Source organism: Aquarana catesbeiana, linkage group LG05 (assembly GCF_042186555.1).
Source record: "Aquarana catesbeiana isolate 2022-GZ linkage group LG05, ASM4218655v1, whole genome shotgun sequence".
Lineage (NCBI taxonomy): Eukaryota > Metazoa > Chordata > Amphibia > Anura > Ranidae > Aquarana > Aquarana catesbeiana.
In genome coordinates this window covers 396,889,955-396,902,906 of record NC_133328.1, presented here as the reverse complement: position 1 = coordinate 396,902,906, position 12,952 = coordinate 396,889,955, and positions in this window count along the sequence as shown.

Below are 12,952 nucleotides of genomic sequence, written 5' to 3'. Positions count from 1 at the left end.
AACGTCATGGGGAGCAAGCAGAACGAGGCAGTGTCCGAGGACCAAGTTCAAAGTTTTGTCAAGCAAGGCTTGTATAGCAAATCCAGCTCGCAGACACAATAGGCCTCCTCTTGCTACCGCATCCAGCCGACGGGAATAATATCCTACGGGGCGTAGGCTGATGCCGTGTGATTGGGTGAGTACACCTGCAGCATGTCCCAGACGTTCGGATACAAGGAACTTGAGCATTTTGCCGTAGGCTGGGAGCCCTAGCGCCGGGGGTGGCGCACTTAAAGGCTTCAAACTTTAGATATTTCTTCAGGAGACATCTGGAAGGGTCTGATTGCAGAGCATCAGTAGGAAGGCTTCTGGAATCCATGCTCTGCACTAGGAAATTAGTCCAAGGAAAATGACAGGTGTTGAGCACCACTGCAATTTGGGCTTTGAGGCTCTGCAGCCCTGGTTGGCAAGATAGCACAACAGGCTTTCTGAGGTGACTTCAACAGGGGGTAAGTCAGCTGCACAAAGGAGAAGGTCATCAACATGTTGGAAGAGAATCACTTCCGGGTGTTCCTCTTGTCATGTGTCAAGGATGATAGCCATAGCTTTTGCAAACTGGCTTGGAAAGTTCTGTGCCCCTTGTGGCACAACTGTTTAGGTATGTTGCCGTTTCTTTCCGTGGATGAATGCAAAAAGGTACCAGCAGGAGGGGTGAGGGTGGACACTGAAGAAAACGTTTGTAAGGTCCACCTCTGTGAGGTATTTTGCAGTCAAAGGCATCCACAGTAGGTACCTGGTTCTCTTTTTTGGATTCTCTTCTTGGGGTTATTGTGTGGTTTCCGGGGCAATGAAGCGCCCTCTTTTAGCTTGACTGAAACTGGTGGCACCTTTAAGTGACCGTTGTCTTCCGGTCCTGTGGACCATAGGCACGCAGGGATTCTGTCAAGTACTTCCTGCAGTATTGAACTTGAAGTTTTTGCTTCATTAAGTGTCATCAGGAGAGGCAGAGAACACAAAGCAGATGAGTCTTCTAAAGATAGGGGAGTATGTAACTTCATCCCCCCTTCAGGCGTGTCCTGATTGAGGCCTGTAGTCTGGACAACACATCAGCTCCTAGTAGATTCAAGGGACATGTAGAGGACACCATAAATCTGGCAAGCAAATCAGGAAGTGGACTGGAGCGGGGCACCCCATCCATTCCTACGCAGGAAACATCAATAGTGGAAAGAAAAGAATTATTAGGCAGATTCACCGCCCTCAACACACTTTTGGCTGCACCCCTGTCAATGAGGAAAGTGGTAGGTTTTTCGTCTGGGACATCTTGGGGCTCTGCATTCTTTTCTGAAGTGACCCCGTTTCCCACAGTTGTAACAGGTGATCCTTTCCCTGGTATTGGGCAGTGGTGGTGGACTAGTGTAGGCGGGATCTTCGTCATGGGTTACCATGAGGGGCGTTGGTTTTTTACCTTTTTGATTTTCTATACCTCTGGTCACCAACAATAAATCAGACATTTTCATTGAATGGTATTCAGGGCGGGCCACCATCAGGCCTTTTCTGATATCCTCTCTGAGCCCTGAAACAAAAGCAGTTGATAACATGTGTGTGTGTGCCTTTATGAGTCTAGCATGATACTTCTTCACAGACTCCCCTTTATCTTGGGTAATATCTTGGATTGTGGCCTTCTGATCCGTCAACTTCTCCTTTGCCCAGTCGTGGAGTTGTGCACAGAACTCCACGCCTGAGGTGTAGGAAGTGGCACTTGTCAGGCAGGCATCATTAAAGGCCATCTGCATGACTGGCCAAAAGACATGTCCTGCTTTGATTTGGCATAGGCTGATCAAGTCTCTCCAGGCAGCTGAGTAAGTTTCTTGTATCTGCACTATCCTGTGGTAGAAGGGAATTGGCTGCTTCTCTGGGTCAGGCAGACTTGTCACTAAGGCCGCTGCTTGTGATAGAGTAAAAGCGACATACATCACTGGTGCCCCTCCTGGTAACCGAGACTGTTGTTGGGGCAGGGGCTGGCAAGGGGCACTGTTCTTTACGGTTGCCAGCATGTGTTTGAGATCCTCTCGGAACTGTGAGTCCGGAGCCGGATTGGGGGTTAAATCAGTGGGTGGCCTTGCTGCCTGCTGTTGGGCTTCCCACTCAGACGCTTCTTCATCATTAACATATCCGGCCTGGGAATGTGATGCTCCCGTATTGGGGAAGACAGGTGTGTGGTATGAACCATCTTGGTTTAAAACAGGGAGGGCTGGGTACAGGTTGTTTAAGCTTACTGGGTGTACCAAGATGGCCGCCGGCAGGAAGTGCACTGGACTGGGTAGAAAGTGAAGGCATGGGTGCACTAAGATGGCCGCCGGGCTGAGTTGTCACAGTGGGTTGTGCTTGGGTGGTGAGAAAGGAGTGGTTGTTAGACGGAGGGCAGTGCTGTCCCTCCCCTCCTTTGTTTCAAGTTCCAACATATCATCAGCTCTGTGATACACATACATAATACAATCGCCATCTTTCTTAACTTCCTTTATCCAATTTTCTTTATCACACAGGATTTTTCTCCCTGTCTCTTCAGCAACATAACTTTCGCCACTTCTTTCAACTTTGTTAACTATTTCAACATCTTCTTTGCAATATCACTTTCTTTACAATATCACTTTCTGTTTCTCGGCTAACGGCTTGAGAGGGGAATACATACAACCAAGGAGTTAATATTTTTCTCAGCGTTCTTATCAAAAAATCCTTCGGTGGGGGCACTTAAGACTAATGTACGGTTAATCTCAGAACAAGAACAAACACATCAGGGGTAATAGGGAGCAACGTAGCAAACAGTAAATCACAAATACAATCACAACAGGACATTACACCTGTCACTCTTCAAACTGCAAAATTTCAGCAGGCTAAGATAACCACAAGGGCAGACCACCCTGCAAAAATAAACCCGTTTTATAGACGTTTGCCACAAGGGAAACCAACTCATTCCAGAGACCGAAAGTTCATCTGGAGATGAGAGCACACATTCACACATGTAGCACTTTAGACTGCAAAGCCAGCAGCTAAAATAGTAATCCGTCTATAAACGTTTGCTACAAGGGAAACCATCTCATTAAAGAGACCACACAATCACACATGTAGCACCCTTAGACTGCTGAGTTTCGTAGCCCAAAGAATGGCAGACAGTGAACAAATACAGTCAGCAGAAACCCATCAGCAGGTTCGTTAAAACAACCTCAGGCGAGGAAATACCTGCCTCTAAGACAGTCTCAGCATACCGACAGAATCCAGCCGTCAACCGAAAGATAAGAGAGTCGTACAGTGGTAAGAATATGAATCAAACTCACCGGTACTGTTAGGGCTGCGCAAACCCCGTCTCATCAATCAGTTAACGCCCAAATGCTTATCGCGGTATAACTTCGACTGTAGCCTGAGGTCCCGGGTTTCGGCACCATCTGTTATGGAAATGATTAAGAGCTCCAATCGAGCCCAAGGTTATCTGCTGCTGTCTCTAATTTGAAAAGTGTTGATATGCATGCATATAAAAGTAAACACTCTGAGACACGCTCAGTAGCATTACTGTTACACTTCTAATTTATTCAAGGCGGTGTTAATGTTTTATACACACAAATACGTCATTGCTATGTTAGTCAAATAGGTACATCTCATTGGTTAAGAAGGAGAATGTTCATAACGAGGTCTGGCTGATCTTTGGTTTTATCTTCAGTTCCGCGTTCTTCTGATGTGTGGGATGTAGGGGGTACCCGCCATCTTGAGAAAATATAGGAACAGAGCAAACCTGTATACTTATATAATGAGTAAGGAGAAAAATATGTATGCACATAAGAAAATAGACATTTTCAGATTACTATTATTATTATCTACATCACATTCCTTCACAGAAGTCCTGTAGGGCTCTATTGGAGAAGGGGGCTAAAGGGCTCAGAAGGGGTTTTTGGGTAAGGGTTTTCTGGCTAAGGGGCTTTTAGAGGTAGTGGGGAGCTCTGGGGCTGACTTGCTCCACCCACCATACATGTACTCCAGCACGCCAGCAACCCCTGCCAGGAAGTTCCCAGGTATGCTGATAGGTGGGTGTTTAGCAGGAACAATGGGCAGAAATTTTTATAGTGTATCATGCTTTAAGAGCCTGCCTCTATAGGCTTTTGTTTTTTGTCCTGTCCCTCAAGCCTGGTGCCTATCTTTCTATATGACCAGGACCCACCTTGTCTTGCAATAGCAAGTATTTCTTAAGTGCCCGTTAGGTTCTTAAAAATAGGGTGTTAACCTCTGAAAATGCCTTATTTTAAAGTTGGGATGTTTGTGACCGTATAACAAAGTAGTCACGTCTCATGATGGTAAGCACAAAAAAGTTCCTTGAGCGCTATAAACTGTCAAGCATATGTGTAGGTGTACAGATCCTGGAAAATATAAAATGAGCTAAAGCCCAGCGCGGCCGCCAACCACTGGAAAAGATGGATAACAAAACACTAAAAACAAAGAAGCAGCGTTCTATGGGTGAAGGAAGCATAACAACTTGCAGACCTTTGGCCAAGTAAAAAGTTAATTTATTTGTTGCACTTCTGAGAAATAAAAACAACTGTCAATGATAAGAACTTGCAGGGGTTGCAGAGGCAATCATAAAAAGCAAATAGTCATTGATTGTAGATATAAATGTAAAAGCACGGTACCCCTGTGACATCCGGGTGAAGAGAGCTTAACATCAACCGGTCAGCTTCTACTTTAAACCAGTGGTCAAACTGAACGGGTATCCAAGATGAACCACATTAGCGGAGAATCCAAATTGACAGCTGTCAGCTCGATAGATGATCGCAGGTGTCAACACCGCTGTGCTGCGGAAGGTGCAATGTAGTATCCACCTCTGGGGAGTGGAGCCAGGAAAGCCGAACGTGGACGTCGTGCCGGAAGAGAAGCTCTAGGTTGCCGTGACGACCGTGGCTTACATGTTTCACGCGCTTGCGCCTTTTCAAAGTCACAGGAATAGCGGCAACAGCAGAATTTAAGCACTTAGCAGGGGATGGGGAAGAAACAAGCTACAAGTGTGATGTTAACCCCTTACTCAACCCAGAACAAAGCCTGCAGAGCACTCATCAGTATACTTGATGTATTGTGTAGTAATAGTAATAAACTGATAATGGAAAATACATAAATGAGATTGAATCAATAACATTAGTGAAATTGGTAAAATTGACAGTTGTTTTTATTTCTCAGAAGTGCAACCAATAAATTAACTTATTACTTGGCCAAAGGTCTGCAAGTTGTTATGCTTGACCCATAGAGCGCTGCTTCTTTGTTTTAACGTCTCATGATAGTACAGTTCCTTGAAAAAGTATTCATACCCTTTGAAATTTTCCACATTTTGTCATGTTACAACCAAAAACGTACATGTATTTTATTGGGATTTTATGGGATAGACCAACACAAAGGTGCACATAATTGTGAAGTGGAAGGAAAATTATAAATGGTTTTCCAAATTTTTTTACAAGTAAATATATGAAAATTGTGAAGTACATTTGTATTCAGCCCCCTTTACTCTGACACCCCTACTTAAAATCTAGTGGAACCAATTGCCTTCACAAGTCACCTAATTAGTAAATAGAGTCCACCTGTGTGTAATTTAATCTCAGTATAAATACAGCTGTTCTGTGAAGCCCTCACAGTTTTGTTAGAGAACCTTAGTGAACAAACAGTATCATGAAGCCCAATGAACACACCAGACAGGTCAGGGATAAAGTTGTGGAAACGTTTAAATCAGGATTAGGTTCTAAAAAAATATCCTAAGCTTTGAACATCTCAGGGAGCACTGTTCAATCCATCATCCAAAAATAGAGAGTATGGCACAACTGCAAACCTACCAAGACATGGCCTACCACCTAAACTAAAACAACAATAATTTGGCGCTCCAAATAGTGACCAAATCTAAAAACTGTGAAAGAAAAGTAAATATACTGGATCCAACAATATCATCTAAATGAATATAACAATATATGGAGTATATAAACAAATAAAAACCCAAAGTGAATGTTCCAGAGATGAATAAATAAAAAAAAAAAAAAATCAAAAAAGTTCTTGTTTAAACAAAAATGTGCAACTTAAAAATTAAATCCTTTGTATGGAAAAAGTATCTCACACTTCTCCCGGTGATATCAAACTTGATCTTGTGTATAAACAAAAGATAAGGTTGGCACGCTTACCAGACTTGGTGGACTCATATACTGTGCAGCATAGGAGTCAGATACAGTTTTACACTATGTGTGTTTTTTTTGTTTTTTTATACTCATTTCCATGGATCACCAATTTCACTTTTGATGTGGATCACTTTACACCATGGAGTTCATCTTCTGATGTTGGAACCTCTCTGCTGATACCGGAAGCGGCTCACTCCCTTGATCATCGACTTCACATGCTGAATCCCGTTGAGGTTTCCCCTCACAAATGCCTATTTGACTCCTATGCTGTACAGTATATGAGTCCACCAAGTCTGGTAAGCGTGTCAACCTTATCTTTTGTAAATACACAAGATCCGGCTTGATTTTACCGGGAGAAGTGTGAGATACTTTTTCCATACACAGGATTTATTTTCAAGTTGCACATTTTTTTGATTTATTCATCTCTGGAACATTCAGTTTGAGTTTTTATTTGTTTATATACACCATATATTGTTATATTCATTTATATGATATTGTTGGTTCCAGTATAGTCACTTTTCTTTCACAGTTTTTATATTTTGTCACTGTTTAGAGCTTCACATTATTATTGTTTTAATTTGTATTTACACTATGGGGGTTATTTACAAAGGGCAACTCCACTTTGCACTACAAGTGCAAACTACAAGTGCAAAGTGCACTTGCAATTGTACTGAAAGTGCACTGGGAAGTGCAGTCGCTGTAAATCTGAGGAGTAGATCTGAAATGAGGGGAAGCTCTGTTAATTTTATTATCCAATCATGTGCAAGCTAAAATGCTGTTTTTTATTTTCCTTGCATGTCCCCCTCAGATCTACAGCAACTGCACTTCCAAGTGCACTTTCAATGCAATTGTAGTTTGCACTTGTAGTGCAAAGTGGATTTACCTTTTGTAAATAACCCCCTATATGTCTAGTGGAATGTTGGCAGCCTACCAGATTTATGTGCAATTTTTTCCACTTTCTTCCACCTAAACTGACAGGCCAGGCAAGGAGAGCATTAATAAGGCTGCTTTCTCACTGAGGCGCTTTACAGGCACTATAGCGCTAAAAATAGTGCCTGTAAAGAGCCTCTCCTCTCACTCCAGTGTGAAAGCCTTAGTGCTTTCACACTGGAGGGGTGCGCTGGCAGGACACCAAAAAAAGTCCTGAAAGCCGCATCTTTGCAGCGCTGTAGGAGCGGTGTATACATTGAAATCAATGGGCAGTGCCGCCGAACCGCTGGCATAGAGCCGCTGCAGCAGCGCTTTACGGGTGGTTTTAACCCCTTTTTGACCGCTAGCAGTGGTTAAAAGCGCCCCGCTAGCGGCCGAATACCTCCGCAAAAACGACGGTAAAGTGCCGCTAAAAATATCGGTGCATTAGTAGCCTAAGAGAAGCAGCCAAGAGGCCCATGGTAACTCTGGAGGAGCTGCAGAGATCCACAGCTCAGGTGGGAGAATCTGTCCATAGGACATCTAGTAGGCTACTTTCACACTCAGAGCACTTGAGCGCTATCGGTAAAGTGCTGCTAAATTTAGCAGCGCTTTACTGGCGCTGTGCGGATGGGAGAGGGGCACTTTTACCCCAAAGAAGGGGTTAACAAGGGGTTAAAAGTGCCTGCAAAGCAGCGCTGTCGAATCTCTTTGGCAGCGCTGCCCATTGATTTCAATGGGCAGGGCGGTTTGGGAGCGGTGTATACAACGCTCCAACATCACCCCATAGATGCTGGTTGCGGGACTTTGCAGACCATACCGCAAGTGCACCGCCCCAGTGTGAAAGCACTCAGGCTTTCACACTGGGGTGGAATGAAAGGCGCTTTACAGGTGCTATTTATAACGCTAAAATGCCTGTAAAGCGCCTCAATGTGAAAGGAGTCTTAGTCATGCCCTCCACAAATCTGGCCCTTATGGAAGAGTGACAAGAAGAAAGCCATTGTTGAAAGAAAGCCATCAGAAGTCCTTTTTGCAGTTTGCGAGAAGCCGTGGGGGGCACAGCAAATATGTGGAAGAAGGTGCTCTGGTCAGATGAGACTAAAATGGAACTTTTTGGCCTAAAAGCTAAACGCTATGTGTGGCAGAAAACTAACACTGCACATCATACTGAACACACCATCCCCACGGTGAAACATGGTGGTGGAAGCATCATGTTGTGGGGATACTTTTCTTTAGAAGGGACAGGGAAGTTGGTCAGAGTTGATGGGAAGATGGATGGAGCCAAATACAGGGAAATCTTAGAAGAAAGCCTGTTGGAGTCTTCAAAAGACTTGAGACTGAGCGGAGATTCACCTTCCAGCAGGACAATGAACCTAAACATACAGCCAGAGATACAATGGAATGGTTTAGATCAAAGCATATTCATGTGTTAGAATGCCCAATCAAAGTGCAGACTTAAATCCAGACTTAAATTCAGAATCTGTAGCAAGACTTGAAAATTTCTGATCACAGACGCTCTCCATCCAATCTGATAGAGCTTGAGCTATTTTGCAAAGAAGAATGGGCAAAAATGTCACTCTCTTGATGTGCAAAACTGACATCCCCAAAAAGACTTGCAGCTATAAATGCAACGAATGGTGGTTCTACAAAGTAATGACTCAGGGGGGCTGAATACAAATGCACTCCACACTTTTCACATATTTATTTGTAAAAGAAAATTAAAACCATTTATCATTTTCCTTCTATCTCACAATTATGTGCCACTTTGTGTTGGTGTATGTCATAAAATCCCAATAAAAAACATTTTTGGTTGTAACATGACAAAATGTGGAAAGCTTCAAGGGGTATGAAAACTTTTTCAAGGCACTGTATGTGCAGATCAGCAGACACTCCAATGCCGCCTAGATGAACAGATATCTGTCCCTCAAAATTTAAACCCAGATTACGGAGCTCCTTTCTCTTTTCATATTAGCGTGTCTATAGAGGTTGATACATTTACTGTATTTATAATTTCTATTAAAAAAAAAACCTTTAGTTGGAATTTTTTTTACCAAGAAAAGAATGTTTTCACTGTGGTTCACAAAATTATATAAATGTATGTTTGCTGCTACAATGCATTCCAAAATGCAATTTAGACTCAAACATTTTAAGGGAAGAGCAGCCAGCAGTGCTGAGAGATCCTAACACTAGTCAGCTTTCTGACTTACATTCACTACTCAGTTTAATGTTCACGGTTAGAACTTCTATTATTTTGCTATAAATGTCTTTAACTTTATTTTTAACAGGGATATGGACACCAGTGAAAGCAATGTGGCGAACCTCTCTCTCCTTTTTCTATTATTGTGGACTGTTTTTTCTGCAAAAGACTGTTAGCTCTGGTCAGCCAATCTTGTGAGACACACCTCTAGCAAACTGCATAGTCAGACATGGTCCAGTTCTTTTTCCAGGTTTGGCGGAGAAATTTTCTATGTCCCCTGTCTGCCTTCATCCTGTTTACTAAAAACGGAATCCACATCCTCACACTGCTGATCTGATGTCAGAGAGAGCATATGGCACAGGAACATATAAAATTAAGAAAATATTGTTTTTGCCTCCTGGTTGTAAAGAATGGCAGAAGTGTGTGACTGGCTGGAAAGAATTACAATTATATTTGGCAGGCAAAAGATTTTACTGTGCTTATGTATTTCTACACCTTTATCTATTGTGATATGGGAGAGCCCAGCATCACCAGTCAACAAAGTAGCTTCCTTCAGCATAAACAAAAACAAATAATCCATACGCTTGTGACTGAAAAGCAAAGATATGGCTCACTGCCAGTATATTAGTCCCACACCAAGGCAAGGGTTCCCACCTGCTTTTAAGTTCCAGAAAAAGGGCCCAGAAACTCAGCAATGTCTCAGCAAAACAAGCGTCCTAAAGCACACACTTGGGGGAATTCAATAAAGCTGCTGTTCCAATTTTCTGGCATTAATTCCTCTTGTTAATGTGTTGCACCAAATTCATGAAGCATCTACAACACTTTTGGTCCTGATAACAAATCCTGCCCCAAATTCAAGTAGTTCTAAAATTAACCACTTTTACATTGTGGCGCAATACCTGCTCCAGATTCAAAGTAAAATACCAACAATTCCTATCTTATGAAAGTGGATCTAATTAAGACCGACTCTCTTTTGGCATACAGAGGGAGACCCTGACACAGACAGATTTTGCAAAAGTCTCTCCTCTGCATTCTAAAAGTAGTGCAGGCTGCACCACTTTTATAATGCACGCGAGACACTTTCACAAAATCTATCTGTGCTAGTGTCACAAATTCACACGCCCACGGCGACTAACTAACCGCGACGTGCTTTCCGTGACCGGGGATATGAGAACTAAGGGAATAAGGGGGAACTTATACTGCGCATGTAAGACTGGCTGTAGTATTTTCACAGCCTGCACTACCTTTGGCCACCACTAGAGGGAGACTCCACTCCAATCCAGCTAGCTGACCACACACAGGCAGATACAAATCTTACATACAATCTGGTGCACTCTAAGGGTTGGGGAGCAATCTAGCAATTACTACACACTTCTAGGATTCCTCCAGCTATCCTGCAAGCTTGAACCCCGGTGTTAATCACTCTTCCCACTGTCCCCACACCCACACACCAGACACACAATAAACGATAGCCTGCCACCACCCAACAGTTTGTCCGCAGACTGGTCTGCTGAGCCACCACACACACAGATCTCTGTCTGGCAGATCTGTTAGCTTACAATCTGCATGCAATCTGCCAACACACAGTGCAATTGCATACCGATTGGCATGTAACTTAAACCGAGTACTTAGGCACTAAAATACAACAACCTCTCCAGAGATATGAGTCCTAGCTTAGTACACAGAAGTCACTTATTAATTTTATCATTTAATATCCCGAAAGTGGGCAGTGCATATAAGATATACAAAGAAAAAAGATTTACCAAAAAAAATACAAAAAATGCAGAAAGACACACCAATTGGCAATTTGCTATGAAAATAAAAAGGGATAAAAACAGAAATAAACTTTACCAAGAAAATCTATCCGTTAGTAGAAGCATACTGGAACATGTGGGAACTCCCCAGTTTCGAACTGGCTTCGTGGAAGAACAATGTCCATATCTCAGACTACCCAATTTATTGAAATATGGATGCGGGCTGGACTTTAGCCCTGGGCCAATCAACCCTGGGGGGTGTTCCTGTCTCAGCCCACAAATGTTTTGTGTTCTGAAATGACCAGAGTCAAATTGGCCCAGAACGGCACTGATTGCTGGGTCATGGATAGGATTTCCGATACCAGCGCATCATGCCGATCGCAACAGTACCAATCACTGCCTGCCTGTCGCAATCAGGCGCCATATAGCGGTTTTGTGTGGTTCTTCAGGATTCCACACCTGCTAAACATACAGAGTTACATGTACACGTAACCCATCAGGTGTACGATCAAAAGGAATTATTTTCATCTCTCTGCCGTTAATATTTTAGCTTTTATGAGAAATAAAATAGGTTCCTTAGATCTCTTGATATTAATCAAAGCTTACAGACTGTCCGGAGCCTTGTGAATGCCCCCTGCAGATCCGTTTGGCCAAGATGACTAGCTGTTTTCTTTGAGCCTCAGGAAGGTGGCAATCTATGTTTACTCTAATGGGAACTTTTATTGGCATCTAGGTGTCACTACGATCCTAGAAAAAACTATCTCTGTCCTTTTCAAATGCTAATGAAAGAACATATGTGTATGACTGACATCGAATACTATATTTTTAATAACCCAGAATTAAACTACATCTACATTTACACTACTTCTAACGATCACACCACATCTAGTTAAGGCAAAACTATCCTACGCTTATATTTTTGTCACATCTCCCCCTTCCAGATGACGCACAGCTGAGCCTAAACGGGTCAGCTAACGCGTCTGCATGGAAGATTCCCTAAGATGGGGGTGAAGGTTCCCCCAACTGAAGCTTGGCACCACCGACATTTCAGCCTGTCCCTTTGCAGATAGGAGAGGGCGACCGCACCCCTCTCTGACTGATCCTAACGGGTCTGGATCAGGATTGGCCAATAGATTGCCCTGTGGATCCACTTCATCCACTGGCCACTGACTACCTACTGAAAGGGTACAGGCAAATTTGTCATTGTGTGTTGTCAGCATTCTCAGCCATTGGCCCTGGCCATCTGGTGGTACTCTATGAGCTACCACACCCAGATGTTTGAGCCTGGCATAAGGCCGTCCCTGGGTGATCTGGGCCTGGTTCCATGACCTGGGTACCAGGGTCTCCACTCTTTGGCCTGTCTCCCACACTTTTTCTCGTTCTGCCTCAACAGAAGGCCTGCCAGCACAACCCCTGAATTCCTCTACGCTGACACCAAACATATCAGCCTGTAGGAACCCAGTGCCATCAGCTGCAGCCTCTGAGAGAGCAGATTCAGATGGGGTCAGTTTTCCCCCATAATCCTGTGGTTCTTCCCCTGTTATGCACAGCAACGAATCCTCAATCATTGTACTCATAGCTGTGGGGACAGAGGATGAAGCCACAAAACACTTTATTCTGCCAGGGATCATGCTCTGACCCGTGTCATACTCTCCTACTCTGTCCTCCTCAGCAGAAGGCCTGCCAGCACAACACCTCAGTTCCTCTGGGCCAACATCAGACTTATCAGCCGGAAAGTACCCGGTGTTGTCAGCTGCAGCTGCTAAGATGGTAGGCCCTGATGGGGCCAAATTTTCTCTGTCACCCTGTAATATTCCCTCAGTGACACACAGCAATGAATCCGCAATAGCAGTACTCGCAACTGTGGTGACAGAGGAGAAGATCACAGAAGACTGAATTCCACCGGGGGTTGTCCTTTGACC